The sequence below is a fragment of the Sturnus vulgaris genome, chromosome 1 (genome assembly GCF_052056855.1).
Source record: "Sturnus vulgaris isolate bStuVul1 chromosome 1, bStuVul1.hap1, whole genome shotgun sequence".
In the NCBI taxonomy this organism is placed as follows: Eukaryota; Metazoa; Chordata; class Aves; order Passeriformes; family Sturnidae; genus Sturnus; species Sturnus vulgaris.
The window spans coordinates 70,584,018-70,601,192 of NC_142243.1; the positions used below are offsets into that span (position 1 = coordinate 70,584,018).

At 43.4% G+C, this 17,175-nt stretch overlaps 1 long non-coding RNA gene across 1 annotated transcript in view; it reads right to left on the reverse strand.

Annotated features, from left to right (window-relative positions):
- Positions 1-370: 370 nt before the first annotated feature.
- Positions 371-17,175, reverse strand: part of LOC148225291 (uncharacterized) — a 49,958-nt gene continuing 33,153 nt past the window's right edge. The window contains exon 4 of the long non-coding RNA XR_015801292.1: positions 371-699. This is a non-coding gene — a long non-coding RNA (uncharacterized LOC148225291). The remainder of the gene's footprint in view (positions 700-17,175) is intronic.

A 17,175-nucleotide genomic window follows, 5' to 3' on the forward strand; every position in this document is an offset into this window, starting at 1 on the left:
GCAAAAGGCAAGGGTGGCAGGGGCAGGAAATGTAGAGAGCAAGGACTTGCTTCCCCATGAGCAGGGCAGTGGAAGAGAGACTTCATGGTTTTGTGTTCAAGGTCGGTAGTTGCACTGTGAGCTGGTGAGATGATTCTGCAGAGGACCAGGGTTCTGTGTGACAAGCTGGGATGATCCTTCTCAAAATCCCAGCAGACCTGATACCATACCAATAACTGAGAATAATTGCAAGATGCCCTGGGAAGGCTGCTGCTTCCTGATGCCTTCCAGCACAAAGAGCCAGATGAGCGTGACTCTCAAGAGCTCTATGGAGTCAAGATTCACCACCAGTAATCACAGATGACTTCGTGCAAACGTGGAGACATACAGGTGCCCTTCACATGTTGTAGTTTTAATGTTAATGACCTGTTTGCTGCCAAAAATATTTTAGACTGAAGTGTGTGTGTGACAGAGTCAGTTAATAATGATGTTTTACAAAAAAGAAGCAGGAGCAAAATGTACTAGCAAGTAGAAAGGCATTTGGAGGCACAGGAAGCACAGGAAATTTCTGCTGCCATCCTTTGGACTTTCTAACTTGTGCTGAAAGTTTGTCTTTGATTAGCGTTCCTATGGAGCCTTTTCAACAGTGACTAAGTCCTCTTTAGCCTGCAAAAGTTGATGACCTCACTGTGGTTTCTGTATCTGAACGAAGTTGGGCCCCTGTAAGAAAGAGAAAAAAAATTAATTTGTGCCAACATCTGCCCTAGTGGTTTTCAGAGGTAGATTGAAAAGTGTTGTTCCAGATATCCAAACCTAACAAAGAGCAGGTTAGGTCCATGCCACCCATTAAGATTAGAATGCACAGCAACTCTGATTTCAGGCTGTGTTTTTATTTAAACCCTATCTGTAGATGTATCTAATAAACACTACTGGAAAGTAATTTACATTCTAAAATCTATTAATTTAATCACAGTCATTATAAAAGCCAACCAATAAATAGCAAGTAAAGCAAGCAGAGTGAAACAACAAAATGAGATAACCAATCTAACTTAAATAATGACAAGCTGCAATCTAGAACAAAAAATCACACAAGTTAACACTTTAACAGCATTTGCATCCCATCTTTCATACCTGGTGTGACGAAAGTGTGGGATGAGTAAAAACAAGTCCTTACGGGCAAAATTCAACCATGCATGGAAAGTCTGGATAAAATCTTCCCCATCCTTTCAGTCCTGTGGAAGGGGGAACTAGAAGAGCCACTGGGTAGAAAATGTGTGTTTCTCCAACCATGGGGCCTAGGAATGAGTCCAGACACAACGTGCCAAGACCTTGATATGGAGAATGCTCTGTTGTTGCAGTCCATGAGACTGAAAGAGCAGAAGTTCCAAAGCTTTGCAGCCTGCTCGTGGGGAGGAACATCTCTGCAGTGCTTTCAAACTCAGATGTAAGCTGGGAGTTGCACCCCAGAGAAAGGAAAACCTGGTGCTTGGGGCAGAGAATGAGGCATTAGCAAATCCAGATTTTGCTTCTTTCTGATGAAAATTGCCACAAGGTTAAAGCTTTTTCTAGAGCTGCAGAAGTTGTGGTTTTGTGGTGCTACCTCTCCAAAGATGACTGCGACCACACAACAAAGGCAGCAGCATGGATAGTGAGGGTCAGATAGGAATGGGAAATCTGACCTCATTTGAAGAAACTCTGATGGTGGAGTGTCTTGAATGAAAGAATGACAAGATTTTATAATTAGCACTTATGTATATTTAAATATCATACCTTTCAAGCACACCAGATTGCTGTTGTCTGCTGCTTGCTCCAGCCCTGTTTCCCAAAGCAATGGTGACCCCTTTGGCCTCTGAAGGCAACTCCACATCCTTCAGCAGCAGAGTCAGCTCCATGTGCCACCAACGAGGTACAGTCCATAGTGCCTCCAATGGTGGTTGAGGAGCAGACTTTGCTCCCAAGGGTTGTACAGCCCTTGGACTTCTTTCCAGAGCTGTAGCTGTGTCTATGGTTTAAAGAATTTCTCCTTATTATTTCCCTCTGAGTCTCTCAGTCTTCTATTTCCCAAAATCAAACAAGTCATGAGTGCAATGACTCCTCCCCAAGGGAGGAGATTTATTGTTTTGTTGAGAACCACCCTCTGGCCAAGCACTTTCATAGGTCAGTTTCTGAGTGGTAAAGCCTATAAATAAATGAATTTAGAGATTTGGTGATGCCTCTGGGAATTTTACATCAACACATTTGTGTAAATGCAGCTCCAGGCCCAAGCCTCTCCCATTCCTTTCATTTTTAGAGACTTATTCCCAAGAACAGAAGACTTCTTTCTTGGGGCCATATTTTTTTTAAGTGGTCCTATCTCTGCATCCAAGTGTGAGACTATAATAATAATAATAACAACAGCAATAACAACAACAACAACAGCTAATGATGATGATAAGTGTAATACCTTTCACTTATGTGTTTCTCATTGCTATGATTTGCATTACATCAGAAATGTACAATAGGGGCTCCCTGCCAAGCAGATAACCAGTGTTGACCTGAAGAAGCTATGCTCCAAGACATAAGCAAGCTCCAAATAAAAATACACATGCAAAATTATATACACTCACATATATGGCTTCAATCTGATTCATCCAAAGAGATGAAAGCAGTTGGCAAACAGCAATTAACTCATTTTCATGCAACAGATAAGCATCATCTTTCTATCTGATGGATGAGCAAGACAAGTTAAATGACTTGCCCAAGGTTACACAATGCATCAGGGCAGAGCTTGGAAGCAGTATAAAGAAGTCTTCATCCCCTGATCTAGCTCTCCTCTTTTTGACTTTCATCTGAATTTTCAGTGTACAGAGGAACAGACTTTCAGAAATGTGCACACACGTACACGTAGACTTGTGAACCTAGAAGATAAAAAGACATTAAGGCTGGGTTCTAACTGCATCTGGTTAGTAAACTCCCCTTGAAGACCTGTATGTTCTCCACAGCCTCTTAGCTTGCCTAGTTTAAAGGGCTGCAGCCAATTAGCATTTGATTTTGAGTAACAAATTTTCTTTTCCAACATAAATTAGATCTGTGCCTCTCTTGATGTTATAAATTTCAGTTTTAATGTCACTGAATTTTGGCTTTAGTTAAAGAAGAAGCAAGAGTTGCTGGACAACTGCAAAAGGATGCTTTTCTTAATAGCAGAGAGACTGCAACCATTTAAGCTTCCTTTTTTTTTCCTTTCTTGTTTTTTGGTGTCTACCTGAGAGAAAAGCTCTTACTGTTAATCTCACAGCAGTAAATTACAGAGAATTTTCTCACTTCCATAATGTTTTCTACTCAGAGATCTTTAGAAATATTATGCACTAATTCAGCAGCACTGCTATAAAGGTAGGTATATGAGGTTTCCCCACATTTTAGAGAGGAAGAAATTATTGAAAGAAATTTGAAAGTCTGTTTGCTAGCAACTGTGCTCTGTGGATAGTATGGGCAGGTGTAAAGAGCCAGGCATATAAATGCAACAGTCCACTTCCAGAGACAAATTTTAATATGCATATCAGGAAAACTTCTGTACCCAATAACTATGAAATTTAATATCACACAAGTAAGTGATTTACCCAAGATCTCAAAGGAAATCTGTGGCAGAATCAGGAAAGTGTCCTGTTCTTGTTCTTAAGCCACAAACCCACTTTTCCCTTTGAACCTCCAATCAGTCTTTTCTTTGATTTAAGGTTGACTGAGATGAGCTGATTAAGTTTCCATGTATCATCTGGAAGCTTCAGAACAGGCTTGTTTTGCTAGACATTCCCATCAGCCCCCATAGTTTCAGGCCTTTTGATTATAAAATGCTTTTTACGTTAGTCTTCATGGAAACTCCCTTTTTCTTTTGTTTTAATCATTTACAAGCTGGAGCTTTGCCAATTTATGTAACATGGTCTCATCCTACTCATTATTTCATCATACTCCTGCCAGATCTTTATTAAATGTATTTCTCCCCCCGCTTTAGTAAAAAAGGGATGGGTGCCTGGGAACCTGGATATGCAAAATGAGTGGGAATTCAGATTTTTTTTTTTTCTTCCTCTGCATTTTTCACTCTCTTTTATTCCAGACTCAGAAATATCAGTGAGAAAGGTTATCTTCTCCAGCTGTGGGAGAGAAGTGCCTGTCAAGTTTAGGTGGGTTATTAGTGAGGGGTGGGATTCTTACTCTCTCCAAACTCCCACTAAGAGGGAGTCAAGTCACGGACTTTGAAGTTTTATTCATGGTCGTAGCACAAAAAAACCCAGTAAAATTTTCTCTATGAGTCAATGAAGCAGGTTTCTAGCCTTCCTAAATGTCTCCCAAGCCTTTTGTACTTGCAGCTCAGGTACACTTGGGTTTCCTATCACATTTCACTGCTTTGGTACTTTCCTCCTCATGTCATCTGTTATTTTTAAGGCGTATGCCTTGCTAATGGAAAAAGCTGTACAACTCTCTGTGAATTTTCACCACCCACGTTCACCTCTCTGAAAGCTGTGAACACAACATCCATAATGTGACACTGAGAACTATGACCCAGTCATCCTTGAGGGACATAGTGGTGCTCTTGGCTTGGCTGGACAGTTCAGGGAATACAGGCACAGAAAATGCCTGAATCCTGCTGGTGAATCTTGGCTACAGTGCTTATCCATTTGCAAAGAGTTGTTTGAGGACTCTTTCTGCCTTATAAAGATTGATCTTCTGAGGAAGTACTCACAAGAGGTTGGTCCAAGGCTGAGGGCTGCAGGCTGTACTGATCCTGCTTGACAAAGCCGCCTTTGTTTTTGGGTTTTTTTAAGCTTTTAGATTCAAACAAAGTCATTGAGTGATTCCATACTCCATGTAGCACACCCAGGACCAGGAAACTTCCTGATAACCACAGCCTTGAGCAGATCATAGGTCCCAGTCTGTCACTCTCTGCTGTGGCCCTTGTCCATGAGAGGATTTCCCCACTTGTGTTTGCCTCCCATGGGCACAGGCTGTTTTGCTTGTTCCCAGGATGAGAAATTTCTGATGTATTTTGCATATATGTTGAACCATGAGCTTTTTTACAGTTACACAAACTTGTGGTTTCCTATGAGTTCAAGGTTCTCCTCACCCCCAGTGGTTTTCCTAACTTTTATTGGTGATAACTATCAGCTTTTTGTGGTTTGAAGGGAACAGGGGCTCCCATTATTTGAACTTTCTGTTGTGCTGCAAAAACTTTAACAAGCAACTTGCACAGACATTTTTTTCCCCTCAGCTTGATGGACCCCATTTTAATGTACTGAAGGGGACCTGACACCACAGGATCCAACCATGCCTAGTGTAGGTGTGGACTGCACACTGCACGAGATCCTCCTCTTGCAAAACATGCTTTGTGTACGTTCGATTACACATGATGTTGTGTTTGTGTCACTGGAAACGTGCTGTCATCTGAGAGGAGGACCCTGGGTCAGTGTCCCAGGGAGAATTCTCCTCAGGACCTCTGCCCCCCCCAGCGCTCACTCGTGGCTTATTTAAGTGCATTTCAAGTACAAGCATAACTGCTTTTCTGAAGTGCTTTTTGAGCCTTGGGGGTAAGTCATCTCAGGCAGGGATGATTTAGCAGTGTGCCTTTGAGAAGGTGAACTCCAGCAGAGGCAGGGAAATCACCCCAAACCTCTCACAGAGGTGGTAGCAGATCTTTTAATGCAGTTCCCAAGAACTTCTCCCTTCTCTCCCGCAAAGCCTCAGGCAGGACTAGGGGATGCACTTAAGGACTCTACAGCCCACACCTCACAAAACACTTATAAAAGTGATATAAAGTGTGCTAGAGGTAAGTGCCTGTCACTGCCAATGGAAGACATCAAAACGAGGATGCTTGAGCTATATTGAGAATTGGGCAGGTTCACGTTTAGTCTGAACTACAGGAAAGCAATGTGGGGACCGTGCCAAAAAACCCCACAAATATGTGCTTACCTCCTAACAGAGATGAGTATGGAACCATCTCCAAGGCCTGTGGCTCCAATGGAGTGTTCAGTGGAGGCAGAAAATGGTACAAGCAGGCCAGTGGAGCTGGAAACAAAACCTCAAATAAAATAAAAATGGGTAACCCATAGGTCTGTTATGAAACACGGGTCAATTGGCTGGAGAGAGGGGAACTAGCATAGGGCCCCACTGCTGTCAGAAACTGTGCTGAAATTGCAGTTAAACTGCTATCATGTCAGACTCAGCCTCTGTCTCAGTTCAGAAGCAGCTTGAGAAACAGCAAAATACATTGGGATAGCTAAGGTACCATGACTCTTTCCCAGCTTTGTTTTCACTTGCTTTCTACTTGTCTCTTTGGTAATTGCTGAATTTTGCTCCAATTTTGTCTTAATTCATGGAATTAATGGTGTGTAAAATGTGAACTTCTGAGGCTATGCAGCAAGGAAACAACTTTTTCAGGAGCTGCTGTTATTGCAGGGTTGTTTGGCCTGGGCCTGATGTTGTAATGTTTGTGGCTTTTAACCTGGCAAATAGGAACCCTAATATTGAACTATGCGATGAAAATACCATTCAACAATCTCGCTGTTTGGGAGGGAAGGAATTTCAAGATTGGCCTCATGGTTTATGTTTCCGAAGATGACTTTTACCTTTTGGTGATCAGCTTTTGGATGCTAAGTTCGCAGACCAGCTCTTTATCAGTTACTGAGCAACCACGAGAGTCACCGAGTTTCTGCCAGGATGCCAAGTGTGCTGTCCCAGTACAAACACAGTCCATTTTATTAAAGTTGAACGGCCTCTAAATAAGAATATTTCAGGAGATGTGAGTATTTAAGTCTATATAACTTCTCTAAGAGAGAGCCAGCTTTCCTTCCTCACATCATCTCACAAGCAGCTGGCAAGAAGCCCTAGGAGAGGGACAGTGAGTGGGACAGTCAAAGTCGGGGTTTTTAGGGGTGACAAGGAACAGGAGATCATGGAGAAGCATGGACAGCCCAGTGTGTGGGTAAAAGAGCAGCAGTGGCATGGACACAGCTGGTAGCAGGGGGTTTTCCCAGGCAGTTTATCAAACTGCATCACACTACTTCCAGCACAGCCTTGGGGAGAGCTGGCTATTTGAATGGGGGCACATGTCAAAGAGAGACCTCAGTACCACAGAGCTAAGTGTGCTTTGGATGCAGACCCATCCCAAAGCCCCAACTCCGGTTTGTCCTGTCTCTTTTGCTGTCGCATTCCAAAACCTACAATCTCAGTTCAGGCCTGGGTGCTTCCCTTTTGGCAAGTGTTAGTATGTGAAAAATCATCTTGTGATTTTCATACTTACATCTTTGTTTCAGAGTGGGGCTCTAGAGGCTTGCAGGCATCTTTCAGGAGGCTCCAGTTCAAGCTGGAGTTGTTAGTTCCGCTATGCAACGGAGCAGCGCTCACACAAAACCAACATGGCAGCTGGTGCTGGGGTTTCATGGACACATAACAGCCCAAATGCCAAAAAGACGAGGGGGGAAAAAAATCTATTTAAGTAATTTTTCCCTCTCTATAGGAACTTAGCCTGTCAGCAGCATAAACACTTGCAATCATGCACTTCCTAGGATGCATGTGCTATCGAAAAGGGAGGTGTTAATTGCTGTGCTAATTACAACATGATTGCTTTGCACTTGTTTTGCACTTGCAGGTGATTAAATTTTTAACGAAGCATATTACTTGGCACTGTTAGCATAGTTAACACATTTCTCTGTCTCTCTCCCTCTCTCCCTCTTCCTCTCCCCCTCCTTTTTTTTACTCCTTGGGAGAAGTCCTGTGCTGCAGACCCTTGGCTGGCTGCGATGTGCTGTTTGCTTGGAACGAGCCCCTGTTTGGGCTGTCGGTGGCGGTACCCCGGGTTCTGCTCGGGAAGAGCAGCAGCCTGTTATCATCAGGCTCAGCGTGACGGCGCCGGCCAGATGCGAACGCAGAACCCACCAAGGTATTAGCTAAAAATTAGGCGAGGCTGTTGATGCCAATCTCACAGATTTCATTTAAAAACTATGCCAGCTCCAGCCAGTCAGGCGGCAGCGGCGGAGGGTGTGCGGGAAGGTGGAGAAATGACAGCAAGTTCCCCGTGATTTATTTCTGCTTTGGCGAGCGGGTTCCCAGCTGAATGAGAGCAGGGGAAAGTTGCATCTGTTCGACGGGCAGGCTCATATCTCTCCAATAAGGCGGCAATTACACGGCCCAGTGAGGCTGCGTGACCAGAGGAGAGCTGGGCGAACCAGCCCACTGGATTTATGGATGGGCGTAGATGGCTCTACCTTCCCGGCTGCTGCCTTTGCAAGTTCCCTGCAAACTTGTTGATTCTGATGATTGGGTTTGAGCTAATCGATCCCAAATGAACGATGGGACACTATCTTTTGGTGGATGTTGTCCAGCCTGGTGTATGGCTTTTGAATTGCTCAGTTCTAGGGGCTTTTGCCTTTGGAGATGGTCTGGTCTCTTTTTTATGGCACTGTAAACTTTCTGAGGCTCTTGGGGTCAGGCTGAATGAATGGACTGGATAGTTGTTAGTATTATACATAAAAAAGAGATCTAGCAATTTAGTCCTGAAAAATGTTCCTTATAAGAGGCCAAAAGGCACCTCCTGCTTCTGTTCAGGGACAATATAGGTAAAAGGAGAGAAGCTGGGTGGACAGTGAGAAATATTGGAAAGGCTAGAAAAGATAATCTCAGCTAGCTTTTAAAATTTCATGACTGAGAGCCACTCAATGAGGAAGCAGAAGAGGGAAAAAGAATATTTGAAACTGATAAGGACATATTTTTAGATAACACTTAATTAATCCTGGGAACTTACCAAACACCACTGAGTCCAAAAGATTAACCGGATTCAAAACAGACTAGGTAGGCATTTTATGGATAAGAAGAACTGCATGAGACAAGATTAAAAAAAATCTATAAGGGATGCAAACTCATGCTTCATGGTGTTGGGAAACAGATAACTGGTGAGGAGTAGGAAAGTACTTCTCCTGTCGGCAGATCATCTCAGGATGGTTCACAGGGAGTTTCTTGCACTGTCCTGTGAGGCAGCTGCTCTGGTTGCTGGAGGGGATGGGCATCGAGAGTGGCAGAGCAATGGCCTGATCCAGCACCCAGCCATTCCTTTGTTCCCATGCAACATTGCTCTGCATCCAGGCTAGGCCAGGGATACCTTTTAAAACAGAAAGGGAGAAACCAAAGAGCTTACAAGGAGTCTACTTGAATACTCCTGACATAAATCCTTGCCTCTTGTGCATGCACACCCCCAGTGAATTAATAGGAACAAAGGGAAAAAGTTGCTGCTGGATTTGTTTACGTAATATGATTTAATAAGCACCTGTGAAAATCTTCAGCATGAATTAGCTGAATTTATTTTGACTAAATATTTGTGAACCATTTTTAGCAGCATGTGCTGAATTTTACTGCATTTAGGCACATACAAGCATGCCTTGATGAGGAGTGAAATCCTGAAGGATTTGGGACAGCAGGTCTGGTCCCTGGGGAGCTGGGAAATAAGACTGGGGTTTGGTACCCACATAAGGCAGATAGCTCTGTGCCCTGTAGATGGTTTGTTTTTAGCATTAAGTGTTAAAATAAAGTGTGGACTTGTATAAATTGCTGTGAGGTGTGACCCTTACCACACTGTCATGACATGGCATGTTCAGTCTAAAAGTTCATGGGCACTGACCCTCACACACTAAATATAGATAATGTAAATAGATTTGTCCATTAGCATCAAGGGGCCAAACTAAAGTACCTAAGCTTCACACTTTTTGAACCATGTAATTGTTAACTTGTAGCTGTTCACATAATTGGAGGACTAAGAGGCCAAGGGGGCCTGAAAATAACAACAGGAATATATTTTTCTGCAGACCTGGAGAGTTTGTATTAACAATTTAGAATGCTGGCAAGGCTCTCTTTAATATTTTATGCATTCTTTTGGCCTACAAATCACAGGCCTTCATCTTTGCCATCATGCTGGCCGTGTGGCCGTGCAGCAGGTCTGTCATGCAGGAGTGGAGGTGAAGGATGGGAGAGGACCCAGTGTGCCTGGAGGCCTGTCCCTGCAGAGACAAAATGTGTGTATGTCCCCACCATGGTGGGGGCTGAAGGGGTGAGGAGGAAGTGGGTGGTGTCTATAAAGTCCTGGGGACTCCAGCAAAACACCTTCAATTGCAGGATTGGTTTTTGCTTGACTTTACTGTACCAGCCTTAAAAGATATGAATTGATATCACTTTTAACTAGCAGGTTTCATTATCTGCAATTTCATTAAGTGTTAATTTCATTAACACTGACTGTTTTTTTTATTTTATTTTTTGCTTAATGGGTTCAATTCTATCCGCAGCAAACCTTGTCATTTCCCCCCCTCCTCCAAACTTCATATTCTAGTCTATTACTCACTGTCTGTCTGGCCCCTATCATAGTTTGACTGCAGATGTCATAACAGAAAAGAGATGAACAGGCAGCTCTTACTTCCTGATAAATTAATGTGCTGCAGTCTAATCCATATCCCAAATGATAAAGTTAACAACAGTTTGCAAGCCTGTCACATAGTCTAGAAAATTCAGATGGATATTTTTCTCCCTCGTGTGGGAGGAAAAACCTGTTTTGGGGATGAACAGTTACTAATACATTTAAGCTCCAGTAGAATGCCATGGAAATGGCACAGTTAATTCATCCGCCACCTCAATCCAGTGGCAAAGCACTTTTATTGGGAGCAACCTGCTCGGCAGGCTGCTGGCCATGGCGTGCTTCCCAAGGCTGCTGCAGCCTGTCCTCCCTCCTTCATCTGCTTGCTCCAGCTGGGCTGGGGCCTCGCTCAGCTGCCAGTCTTTGGGGGCGAGTTTCTGCTGCAGTCTTTGGGGTCAGTCACCTGCGGTTCTCCCACAGTCCCCAGCATGTGGTTACTGGGCCATGGAAATGGGAACTCAGCAAAGCCTGGCTCTAAATCAGCTGTGCCACTCCAGAAACCGTGGTGTGTGTCAGCCATGGCAGCACACGTCCTTTTGAAGGAGGCAAACTGATGTGCAGACCCCAGAGACAGATATCTGTAGATCTGCCACTGTAGGTGGGGAGGGATGCTCTTCCCAGCCTGTGCCTCCTGTGTGGTTTCACTAGGGAAAATGATGTGTAGAGCCTCTCTGTTCACACAGAGCAGCTCACGTATGTGGGGTGAGCATCCTGAGCCGAGGAAAACTGGATTAGCTCCTTAAGAATTCCCAGAGTGGAATCACCAGCTGACAAAGGCCCTTCCGGCATAAGTGCCTGTGGGAACTAACTGTGCAAAAAGGACTTATTTGGGCATGCTCCCCAAAAATGGGAAATCACCCTGATTTCCTGGTCTACAATTCCTATAAAAAGAATATTTCCTGTAAGGTTTTCCCTGTGTCTTTCTGCAACCATACCAAATGTAACAGATAAAGGCTTTTATACTAATATTTTTCAGTGATTTTTAAAGGCACTCCAGATTGGCAGAGGAATGATGGAAAAGAAAAATGCAATAATAAAAGCTTTCTCTTCTGCAAAGTCATCAGCTGAGTTATAAGGCATGAAAAGGGTGTGAGGGATGGAGAAATATTCATATCAAAGCCAAGTTGCATATCCTTAATTTCAGTACTTCATTTTGCTCTTCTTGCCAGTTCTACAGGCTGGTGGTTTTTTTTTCTTTTTCTGATGGAAGGCACGGCTGACCTGATGCTTAGGTCTAAAGTTTGCATTGCTTATGTTACACTGCAGCTCCCTTTTACTTCAATCTGCAAGCCCACTTCAAATTCTGTGCTAAGCACACTTTCAAAGTGCAAATATGTGGTGGGCAAAGAGAGATGGGAAGTGGTGGGTGTTGGGATGTTATCTGCAGTTACTGTGATGGTGGATTGGAAAACAAAAAAAAAAAAAACAGAAGAAAATGAGATGTGAGCTTGTTGCAGGATTCACTTGGGAAGCTGGAGGAATACCACAGTGGGCAATAGCTTTTTCAAGTGCTGTCTCCTGCAGCAGGCACAAAGTGCTGCAGCCCTCACAGCTGGGCAGTGTGGGCCAAAACAGCCTCCTCCCAGCTTGCCTGGGGTTGCTCCTTTGCTTCAGAGTCACCTTTGAGAAAGGCAAAGCCATATTCAGGCTCTACCTCTTTCTCTCCAATTTTTTCAGATCTGGCATCAGTGCTACCCTTAAGCTTTCTCAACAAAGGCTGAGCAAGTATAGATGCAGGAAATATCTTACCACTATGGGATACATACCTATATCTAATGCAAGGAAAACCTCAGGTGCTGACTTTAAGAACATTTCCCTCTTTAGGAGACACTGACAGAGGAGACCCGTTGTTCAGGAGTTTAATGATCTCTGGACAAAGATCCTGTAAGCAGCCCCTTTTCCTCTTGGATGCTTCTGATGCCAAATAGGGGAAAGAAAAGCTTATTTCTGAGACTGACCTATTTCTGTGGAGCAGCTGCAAGCCAGGGTAATAATCCACTTATCTGGTGAGAAACCCACAACAACACCTCACAGACAGGCACTGTCTTGCAGAGCTCTGGTCCTGCAGCCTGTGGGTGGGTGCTGGCAACCTCCCCCAGAGCCTCCCCTCAGCTGCCCACAGTGCCCCAGAAGAAGATTGGTCCAAAAGATGGAGTGGTGAAACCTTTGCTTGAAATGATACCTGGTGGTGACATTTACAGAAAGCCTTGCAGAATACCCTGAACTGCCAAATGAGTAAAAAGTAGAATACATCAGAATGCTATGAGGAAAATCTGTTATTAAACCATATTCAGTGAATGGTGATGCCTTCACCAAGGATTCGTCTGAGAGAGCATTTTCTGATGCCTCGTGGTTTGAAGGTGCTAATGGCTGAGGGGTGGCAGTGTCCCCACAGTTACATCTTGCAGCCTTGGTGGTGTGGAGAGTGGTGGAGCACAGACCAGCCCTGGTGTCCAAATGCTGCTGATCAATTTCAGCAATGTCACCAGGTGTGGTTTCATGCCAAAAGCGAGATGCTGAAAGGTGAGATTTCTGCAGCTCCCTAAAATGCTGGTCAGCTGCCACCATGCTGTGCTGCAGCCTTGGTTGGTTTCCTCACAAACTGCACATCAGGGATGCTCCTGAGGTCAGAGCAGGCAACAGTGCTGCCTGCTTCAGGGGCTGGGGGGGAGACTGGGGAGGTGGAGACCCTTGATTTATGTGCTGGGGGAGATTGCAGTGAGTGAACCATTCCCTGCTGACCAGGACATGTGTGCCAGGGAGGGACCTGCTCAAGCCTGCCAAGGTCTCATTACTATCACCACATAGCTCATAGAAAATCTTTCCCAGATCAGGAATGAGGTAACTCTCACTCACCCAGTTAGCTGTGTCTCCCAAGAGCCTTCCAGGCAAAGAGCAAGGTGTTCCCCTGAGCAGGTCTGTGCTATTTGAATACTTTTGCTGAGCTTTCTCTGGCTAAAAATTGCCTTACCCCAGGGGACTCCTGTGCCTGAGGGACTATAGGGTGTTCTGCTGGGCATGCCAGGTGAGTGCTGGCAGAGGGTTAAAACTAACTCCTGTTGTGGGTTTGGTGATCTACACAGAAAAATGTGGGTGTATCTGAAAAGCGTGGAGCTCATTATATGATCTATTTGAAGACTCACGTTGTAATTAACTCAGAACACACATCTACCTCTTCCTCATCTTTTGTAAAAAAAAAAGCTCAAAATTGATACAGAGTAAGAAGATGTCACTGGTTCTGGCCATAAACCTTTTACTTTTTACACAAAAAGTACTTTGGGTGAAGACATTTCCAAACTGCCTGGGAATGCTCTCACATAGACCAGCTGATCTTCAGCTCCATCCCCCTTGCCCAGAAAATTCTTTCCAGCATTGTGGGATACGAGGACCTAATAGCCAGGTAAAAGCATTCTGCTGCCCTTTTCCTTTCTTTATTAGAGCATTTTTTCCTTAGGGAGAGAAGTGGAGTAGGGAACTAGAAGGCCATTAGAGCACTAGTGTTCTGTGGTATGTTCATTTCCTGTATTTATGCATAATATGGGTTTCATGGTGTTGGATTTTCTCTATGATGATAATACTACTAATAATGATTATGGTGATGGTATTATTATTATTATTAATAATAACAACAATATGTTTAAAAATACCCTGTTTCTTCTGCATCCCTGCTTGTGTCTGGTAAATCTCAGTATTTAGAACAGATCCAGTTGTTAGTACTAAAGACATAAAAAAAAATAAATTCAGAGCTGACTGCTTCAGACAGCTGATGGATTACCAACAGCCAAAGTTAAAAAGCTACAAGTCTCCAGAGTGATGGGAAGATATTACACATAGGATCCAAAATTGTTAAATGTGAATGCATTAAATAATACAATCATCCATTGTGAAGATTTCATAAAGATGTTGCAAAAGAAGGGTTTCTTTGGTGTTCATCTTTTCCATAGAAATCCTTTATGAATAAAAAACCTATTAAACAAATAGTTCCATGAGCATTGGTTTCACAGAATGGGTGAAGCTGGAAGGGACTGCAGTGGATCATCTGGTCCAACCTCCCTGCAGGGTGATCCTAGAGCATGTTGCACAGGATTGCATCCAGACGGCTCTTGAATATTTCCAGTGAGGGAGACTCCAGAGTTTCTCTATGAAAATCTGTTCCAGCACTCAGTCAGCTACACAGTAAAGTTCTCCTCAAATAGCTTCCTACAGCTCCTTTCTGTGTGGATCCTCTGCTGCCTGAGCCCAAGATCATCAGCTTTTCCTTTCATTTGCACTAAGAAGTTCTTGCACCTTTTTGTCCAATTCTTTTCATAAAACTTATAGGGACACTTACTTTACCACTTGGCTTGGCTGAGCCAATGCAAACAGGCTCAAAAGTGACTGTGCAATATGAGGGGACAGATATGCCTGTCCTCGGGGTGACCTTATGTGCCCCCAGGAAAGCAGAGCCATAGGGGACACCCAGTCACTGCTGGGGGTGTCCTCACCAGACTTTATTGCTGCTGCACAGTGCCATCCCAGAGCAAACAGGATTTCCACTGGTGAGGAAAGCTTACATCATGCCCCTGTCCTGTTGTTGCGTGTAAAGTGAACTTGTCTTTGTACATTGATCACATTCATACTGTCACTATTTCTGAGACAGTTAGAAATGTCCTTGGAGTGGAGGCTAGCCTGGGGATAGGTACCCCTTTAGGTCCCATTTTCAAGAACATCAGGTGGTATTTCCACCCCTTCATCTCCCACTGACCGAGACCTATGGTGCAGATATAACCCAGGGAGGTTCAGCCTGGCTGCTCTTTTGTCTGCAGAAACCTGTGCAGAAGAACCTTTTTGTAACAAATTCACATCATGCTCCAGCAGAGGAGAAAGTAGTTTTTCTGTCTTTCTTGAACCCTATGTAAGTGGCATGCCTTGTATTGGCTTCAGAGGAGAAATTAGAGAAATGTTATCGCCATGTTCCAGTGGCTACAATGATTGACACTTGCTTTTTACAAGGAGTCACATGGAAAGATGATGGGTATAAATTATTCCTGGGGACTTCCAATTAGATACAAGAGGAAATTTTTTTTACTATGATGACAATCAGCCACTGGAATAATCTACCAGAGAAGTAGTGGATTCCCCAACACTGGTCACTTTTAAGATTCAGCAGAACAGAGTGCTCAGCTGTCTTGTGTAGACTGCTTTTGCCAAGAAAGATTGGACCAGATGATCCTTGAGGTGCCTTCCAACTGGGTATTCCATGATGCCATGAAATCAATTTGTGACTTGTCCACAGGTACTCCTCCAAATGTAGAAGGCTGTTGAGCTAAAGAGGTCCTTCATCTTCAGCAGCCTTGAAGGAGATCTCAAAGATTCCCTGGGGACTCTGAATTTTGCCTAGACACCCTAGCATGAGAACTCAGGAAGATAAGCCAGCCTTTTAATCTTATTTTTCTTAATTAAGGAGATTGATGGCATAAGCCAGTCTGATTACCAGTGATGAGCTGTAAGCCAGTAAAATATTGAACAAATTTGAGTCTCTTATAGCTCAGACATATCTGTATGGTCTCTGAAATGGTGCACACATTTTTATTTCTCACTTTCTTCAGGCACACAAAAATACTTAGCTCTGGAGCACAGCAAGAACAACATGGTGCAACCACTTCGTTTCATCAGATGGAAACCTGTGCAATCTCAGGTGATCCCCCCTGAAGTTTAAACAGACACAGAAGACCACATTTCCATTAACTCGTGAATATACACAAATTTTACAATAGTACTTTGAATTTGGAAGCGGGTGCCCATCTGCAATGTAGGGACATCTTGTTAGCAGATGTTATTTGTCTGACAGAGGTTGAATTTCTTCTAATGACATTACTTTTTTTTCTTAACATTTGTGGTACCCTGAAGAAACACAAAGGCACAACTACTACTTTACAAGCAGCAAATTGTTTTCTAGTTGAAAATACTGTATAAAGACAAATTGTTAGTTTTACTTTGAAGAAAGACTTATTCACAAGTGTGTGGGCAAGGTGAGCCTGTTTATGTAAGTAGCTGTTTCCTATTATTCTAGGGAATTAATTAATGTAAAGCATATAAAGAAAATCCTGCTCTGTGTGAGTGCATTTGTTGAGAAAAGTTGTTAGATGTCTGTTAAAAGGAAATAACTCTTGTATAGCAGGTTTTCGTAGATGTAGTGTGTGAAAATTATTATTAAAGTGTATCTAGGATATCTCCAGCAGAATGAATAGTATATGATTTTTGAAATTAAGATTTTGTGGCTAAAACACAAAGAAAGTCAGAATTTCAGAATTTGAATTCATATGTATATATAGGTGTCCTTATGTGATAAGTCTAGATTGTTCACTGTGACGAAAAATATTTCAAGATGCTTGTCCTGATTGTTAAATGCATTAATTCAGGGAAGTAAATAATAAAACCCCAGTGATGCAGGACCACTAGGGATTGTCCTCATGGAAATAGTTTACCTGTTCCCATTTTGCTGTGTCAGGCTAAACCCACCCCTTCTCCCTTTTGTCTCAGGCTGAAGAAACCTTTCTTTCCTGTGTCAGGTATTTTTTGCTGGGGGAAGGAGACTGTCTACAGACTGCACCAGAGTCAGGAGTATTTCAGGAGAACTCTGTGCATACTGCCCATCTTTTTTTTCCCCACAGAAATGGGAGATGAACAGGACATGGGGCTGAAACTCCTCCTCTGATGAAGAGCAGCAGTTGGCAATTTTCCTGATTTAAAGCTAAACAAATGGGCTCTTTACACTGCTGAAATCTTCCTTCAAA